Raw genomic sequence first — 7,351 nt, 5'->3', positions numbered from 1 at the left:
ATCGTCGAGGCGTTCGGCCAGGAAACGGTGGCGCTAAATGAAAAGCATGGCTGAGATACGAGCTCTCGCCGCTGATCATCGCGAGGACGGAAAAAAATAAAGAAATCCACAGACATGAATTACTGAGATGTGGCTTCGCTGTATGACGAGCAGAGCGGAGTGAACGGGAACCAAGACAGACGGGCAACAAACAAACACTTTCCAGGAAGAACTCCCAGCGACCGACTCATTTGTGGAAGCGAGGCCGGAGCGCTCTACATAATGTGTTTGAATAGAACAACAGTAACTCAGAGGGAACTGCTTTGCTGCAGATTAGTCACCACTGGACGTCATTTTAAAAGTATGTTCTCTGGAAAATCAAATCAGTATCAATATCAGTTTTGGCTCCGCGTTCAATACAAAGACGGGTCCAAGATGTTTATTGGAACCATATTGATACGTGAGAGTTTTAAAAAGGAACAATGTGTTTTCTTATATTCATATTTTCACAAAACACTTAGAAAAACTCAGAAATACATTTGTTTAATTATTAGGTCACTTAAAGCTACTATAAAGAACTCTTAGTTAGTGTTGGTTCTGGCGCCCCCTGTGGACTAAAGTGGTAGTGTTTCTGAGCACCAGAGTCTCTTTAGAAACCTCTCATGTTACTGCAGCAGGGTCTGACAGGCTGACCCTCTCGGTTCTGGTTCTCCCGTGCCTCCCTTCCCTCCAGCAGGTCCAGCAATACGTCCCGGGTCTCCAGCAGCGTGGTGTCGGTGTTGAGGAGGAGGAGACGATGCTGCCAGGAGCTGAGCTCTCCTCCCTCCGGAGCTCTGACAGGTCTGTCCCCGGTGGACCGGTCTCTGCTGGAGGATCTGGGTCTGTCCACGGTGGACCGGTCTCTGCTGGAGGATCTGGGTCTGTCCACGGTGGACCGGTCTCTGCTGGAGTCTGAGCTGAAGGAGGTTCTGGTGAACCTGCATGAGTTCATCTGGTTTCACCAGAATCCGACCCGGTGGCTCCGATGACGAGCATCAAGAACAACTCTATAGAAACAGACCATCTTCTCTCTGATGGTCTCTGTACTGATGGAGGTCTGATAGAGGACCAGGACTACACTGAGACTGGTTCAGGACCAGGTAAAAGATCCTCCCTGTAGCTTTAAGGCTGTATTCACAGCTGGTCTGGACACATGGTTCGGTTCTTTGTTCATATGTGAACGCTCTCTCCTCCACTTGAACTCTGTGGTTCGTCTGCAGTCAGGTAATCGACTCTCCATCTGAAGCAGCTGATCCTCGAGTGTTCGCTGGTGTTCAACCATCGCAGCGGATCTCTGACGGTGAACTCTTCGTCTTCTGATGAAGACCTTCTAACAGGGAAGGCTTTTGTTCTAGTCGCAGTCAAGATGCTCTCTGAAGCTGGATGTTCAGTTCATTGAATGAACGCTGGTTTATAAAACACATCATTGCATAACAATTATCAACACACGCTGCTGGTGCTCCATAAGGAAGAAGAAGAAAAAAGAAACTGAGGAAGTGTTTTGAGACAAATCTTCTCTGGAACATTTCTGACCAATGAGAGAGCAGCGTGCTCTCGCAGGGCATGCTAACATGCTAACAGTGACACTGCTAACATGCTGATGTTTACTGGTTGAGGAACGCTGAGATCATTAAAAGAAGAGTAAATGGGGAAGATCGGCGCTTCACACTTTAATGTATGAATTAATAGTCAGTGCAGTAACTGGACATTTATCGTAATTATTTAGATAAGTATTAAAATCATTAAATTAAATAAAAGTAGAAATGCCATATAAAAATACTCTACTACAAGTAAAGGTCAAAATCCAACAGCAGCAAAATGTTTTTAAAATACCGAAAGTAAAACTACTTCCATCAGTGTTGTACTGCTGTATTACTGGATCATCATTGTTGGTCTGGTGTTTCGTATCTGGCGCCATCTAGTGGGGAGGTTACAGATCGCTACCAACTGGAACTTCTACCGCACTACAGCAGCCGACGCCAAAACATGAACGTTGTACTGGAGAGCCAGAGTTTGGTTTGTCCGCTCTGGGCTCCTGTAGAAACATGGCGGCACAAGAGGACGGGCTCCGTAGGTAGATACAAACATTTTCAGGTGACAAAAAAACCATGATAAAAATAAATGCCAAATTCAAATGTGCTGCCAGTAGATTTCACTAAATGTTACACTCTGTTCCTTTAAAATAGCAAAAGAACAAGTACTCATAATGCAGTGTTTTACTTTATATGCTGGATTATTACTGTTGATGTATTGGTATATAAGTTCAGTCATGACTGATTTACTTCATAATACTTTTGGTACTTTAGTCCGTCACAATGGATAATAAATCTAAGTAAATTACAAGTACTTCAGTAAATGTACTTTTCTTTTCTTTCTGTCTCCTCACCCTCCACACACACACACACACACACACACACACACAATAGCTTTCAGTCATGACAGCGTCTCCCTCAGCCTGTGAGTGTGAGTGTGTGTGTGTGTGTGTGTGTGTGTGTGTGTGTGTGTGTGTGTGTGTGTGTGTGTGTGTGTGTGTGTGTGTGTGTGTGTGTGTGTGTGTGTCTACAGTGATCTAACAGAGAGCAGGTCATCTCAACAACCATCACATCTCGTTATCTCTCCTCTCTTCCCCTTTGTGTGTGTCTCTCTCTCACCCTTTATCTCTCTCTCACCCTTTATCTCTCTCACCCTTTATCTCTCTCACCCTTTATCTCTCTCTCACCCTTTATCTCTCTCTCACCCTTTATCTCTCTCACCCTTTATCTCTCTAACCCTTTATCTCTCTAACCCTTTATCTCTCTCTCACCCTTTATCTCTCTCACCCTTTATCTCTCTCTCACCCTTTATCTCTCTCTCACCCTTTATCTCTCTAACCCTTTATCTCTCTCACCCTTTATCTCTCTCTCACCCTTTATCTCTCTAACCCTTTATCTCTCTCACCCTTTATCTCTCTCTCACCCTTTATCTCTCTCACCCTTTATCTCTCTAACCCTTTATCTCTCTCACCCTTTATCTCTCTCTCACCCTTTATCTCTCTCACCCTTTATCTCTCTCTCACCCTTTATCTCTCTAACCCTTTATCTCTCACCCTTTATCTCTCTCACCCTTTATCTCTCTCACCCTTTATCTCTCTAACCCTTTATCTCTCTCACCCTTTATCTCTCTAACCCTTTATCTCTCTCACCCTTTATCTCTCTCACCCTTTATCTCTCTAACCCTTTATCTCTCTCACCCTTTATCTCTCTCACCCTTTATCTCTCTCACCCTTTATCTCTCTAACCCTTTATCTCTCTCACCCTTTATCTCTCTCTCACCCTTTATCTCTCTCACCCTTTATCTCTCTAACCCTTTATCTCTCTCACCCTTTATCTCTCTCTCACCCTTTATCTCTCTCACCCTTTATCTCTCTCACCCTTTATCTCTCTCACCCTTTATCTCTCTCACCCTTTATCTCTCTAACCCTTTATCTCTCTCACCCTTTATCTCTCTAACCCTTTATCTCTCTCACCCTTTATCTCTCTAACCCTTTATCTCTCTCACCCTTTATCTCTCTCACCCTTTATCTCTCTCACCCTTTATCTCTCTCACCCTTTATCTCTCTCACCCTTTATCTCTCTCACCCTTTATCTCTCTCACCCTTTATCTCTCTAACCCTTTATCTCTCTCACCCTTTATCTCTCTAACCCTTTATCTCTCTCACCCTTTATCTCTCTAACCCTTTATCTCTCTCACCCTTTATCTCTCTCACCCTTTATCTCTCTAACCCTTTATCTCTCTAACCCTTTATATCTCTCTCACCCTTTATCTCTCTCACCCGTTATCTCTCTCACCCGTTATCTCTCTCACCCTTTATCTCTCTCACCAGTTATCTCTCACCCTTTATCTCTCTCACCAGTTATCTCTCTCACCCGTTATCGCTCTCACCCTTTATCTCTCTCACCCTTTATCTCTCTCTCACCCTTTATCTCTCTCTCACCCGTTATCGCTCTCACCCTTTATCTCTCTCTCACCATTTTTATCTCTCTCACCCGTTATCTCTCTCACCCGTTATCTCTCTCACTCTCTCTCTCACCCGTTATCTCTCTCACCCGTTATCTCTCCCACCCTCTCTCTCACCCGCTATCTCTCTCACCCGTTATCTCTCTCACCCGTTATCTCTCTCACCCGTTATCTCTCTCACCCTCTCTCTCACCCGTTATCTCTCTCACCCTCTCTCTCACCCGTTATCTCTCTCACCCGTTATCTCTCTCACCCTCTCTCTCACCCGTTATCTCTCTCACCCTGAAACACACCTGCAGAAGGTCACTCACCTTGGTCCGAGTGAGGCGACAACCCATCCTGACTTCTCCTTTTGACCGGCACAAGTTAGGAGGAGAGAGAGAGGAGAAGATGGAGGGATGAAGGGTGAAAAGAGAGGAAGATGAGGAGGGTGGATGAGAGAAGCTGTAGAGGAGAGGAAGGCAATAAAAAAAAGAGCGAGTAGAAGAGAATAGATCGTGTGATTATCCTCGTTCGTCCGCCAGCTCACATCCTCCAAACTCTGGTAACCCACAATCCCCCTCCGGTGAATCAGCTGCGCTCCTGCGCCGCCCAGTGAACTACAGCTCCCATGATGCCACGGTGTAAACAGCAGTGGTAATAGCAGTCGGTGGGCAGCAGCAGGTCCATTAAACGTCTCTCTCTCTCTCTCTCTCTCTCTCTCCTCAGGAATCAGAAAGCAACACTAGGTGAGCGGATGGCAGCAGAGAGAGAGAGAGAGAGAGAGGAGGGCGAGAGAGCGAGGCAGAGATGAACTGAAAGAGAGAGAGGGAGACAGAGGTGAGAAGAACAGAGACGTCCTCTTCTGACAATTTCTTCTTCTTCTTCTTCTTTCTTACCCTCCTGTCTCTCTCTGTATCTCTCTCTCTCTCTGCTGTATCTCTGTAGCTCTGCTCCCGCCGGCCAATCACAGAGCCCGGATACGAGGAGGAGGGGAGCCGGATGCTCTGATTGGCCGAGAGCAGGAGTCAGTTTCAGCATCCATTCAGGGTTTTTCGGGGTTTTTTTCTCTCTCTCTCTCTCTCTCTCTCTCTCTCTCTCTCTCTCTCTCTCTCTCTCCTTCACCTCTCTTCTTTGATCCGTCCTTCTTTTCCCTCTCATCTACGTTTTTCTTCACACTCGTCACCGTTCTTCCTCCACCTGTGTGTGTCTGTGTGTGTGTGTGTGTGTGTGTGTGTCTGTGTGTGTGTGTGTGTCTGTGTCTGTGTGTGTGTGTGTGTGTGTGTGTGTGTGTGTGTGTGTGTGTGAGTGTGTCTGTGTGCGTTGACATTCCTGTGATTCATTGTAAAACAAGGCGTTTAATATTCAGTGTTTGTCAGTAACTCTGTGTACTGTGACTGCATGTACACATCCTCAAACATGTGTGTCTGCTAAATTGTACTGCTGTATATATTTGAGTGGCAGAAGAAGAAATTAATTGGATTCAATTCAGAAACGTCATTCTACCCGTGAGTAGAGGAGCTGGAGCTGAAGTGTCTCTGGGTCTTGTTCACCAGTGATGAGGGTGAAATGGACAGACGGGCGTTGTAGCTGAAAGTTGTGGTGAAGAGGGAAGTAAAGCTCTGGCTTCACCACTTCATCTACGTTCAGACTCACAGACTGTATAAAGAGGTGGACATAGTCGTGGTGACATCACTCGTTGGTTTGTGGATGTTTTGAAGCCTTGAGTTCAGTGATTTCGCCATCTTGTTTTTCATCTTGGACTGAGGAGGAGTGACGTAGAGACGCCGTACACGTCTCTGGTAGAGACCTGTCAATCACTGTGTAGCCCCGCCCCTAAAGCATCCCCTGCTTTATGGTCTGTGTGACTCTAAATGGACCATAATGTACTAAATGAACATCATGCTGTATTGAAGAAGACTTGAAACTAGAGATTGAGACATAAACTCATGTTTACAATGTTTACTGAGGTAATAAATCAAGAGAGAAGTAGAGTCATTTTCTATAGACTTCTATACAACCAGAGGAGTCGCCCCCTGGTGGACACTAGAGAGAATGCAGCTTTAACACATGAAGACTCTTTTTCAGAACCGGAGGTTGTCTCCTGGTTCAAACTCTCACCTTTGGTCAGGAGCTTTGGGTAGGGACCGAAAGAATGAGATAAAATTAGATCAACTTTGTAAATGTAGATGTTTTGCAGGATTTAATTGTCATTACAGTTAAATAACCACTGAAATTAAGAGGAAAGGATGATGACTTATATCTCTTATAACTTCTTCTTCATCTGAACTTCACATACTCTATTTGAACTTGCACTGTGTCTAATTGGTAGTCAGAGCGGCTGATTGTCTGTTATATGAAGCATACAGGACACTGATTATTAATCAGTGCTTCTGTTTAGTGGGCACAAAGATTAAAGGACCACTTCACCCACAAAACGACCATCTGTATATCAGTTACTCACGTTGAATTCATAAAGAAAACTCATGTCTCTCTCATGTCTCCGAGCTGAACGAAGAATCAAAAAGTCACAATGTTTTAAATGTGCAAATGAGGCATTATCTAATTTAACTCTTGGTGAATTTAGGAGAAATTTAAAGTTAAAAAATAAGTAGTTTAGTTGTCTCACCCTAACTAAGTAGTTTTATTGTCTTAACCTAACTAAGTAGTTTTATTGTCTGAACCTAACTAAGTAGTTTTATTGTCTGAACCTAACTAAGTAGTTTTATTGTCTGAACCTAACTAAGTCGTTTTATTGTCTTAACCTAACTAAGTAGTTTTATTGTCTGAACCTAACTAAGTAGTTTTATTGTCTAAACTTAAAGTAGTTTTATTGTCTGAACCTAACTAAGTAGTTTTATTGTCTGAACCTAACTAAGTAGTTTTATTGTCTGAACCTAACTAAGTAGTTTTATTGTCTAAACTTAAAGTAGTTTTATTGTCTGAACCTAACTAAGTAGTTTTATTGTCTTAACCTAACTAAGTAGTTTTATTGTCTGAACCTAACTAAGTAGTTTTATTGTCTGAACCTAACTAAGTAGTTTTATTGTCTGAACCTAACTAAGTAGTTTTATTGTCTAAACTTAAAGTAGTTTTATTGTCTGAACCTAACTAAGTAGTTTTATTGTCTGAACCTAACGAAGTAGTTTTATTGTCTGAACCTAACTAAGTAGTTTTATTGTCTAAACTTAAAGTAGTTTTATTGTCTGAACCTAACTAAGTAGTTTTATTGTCTGAACCTAACTAAGTAGTTTTATTGTCTGAACCTAACTAAGTAGTTTTATTGTCTGAACCTAACTAAGTAGTTTTATTGTCTAAACTTAAAGTAGTTTTATTGTCTGAACCTAACTAAGTAGTT

The sequence above is a fragment of the Melanostigma gelatinosum genome (assembly GCF_949748355.1).
Source record: "Melanostigma gelatinosum genome assembly, chromosome: 8".
In the NCBI taxonomy this organism is placed as follows: domain Eukaryota; kingdom Metazoa; phylum Chordata; class Actinopteri; order Perciformes; family Zoarcidae; genus Melanostigma; species Melanostigma gelatinosum.
This window is presented reverse-complemented; position numbering follows the sequence as displayed.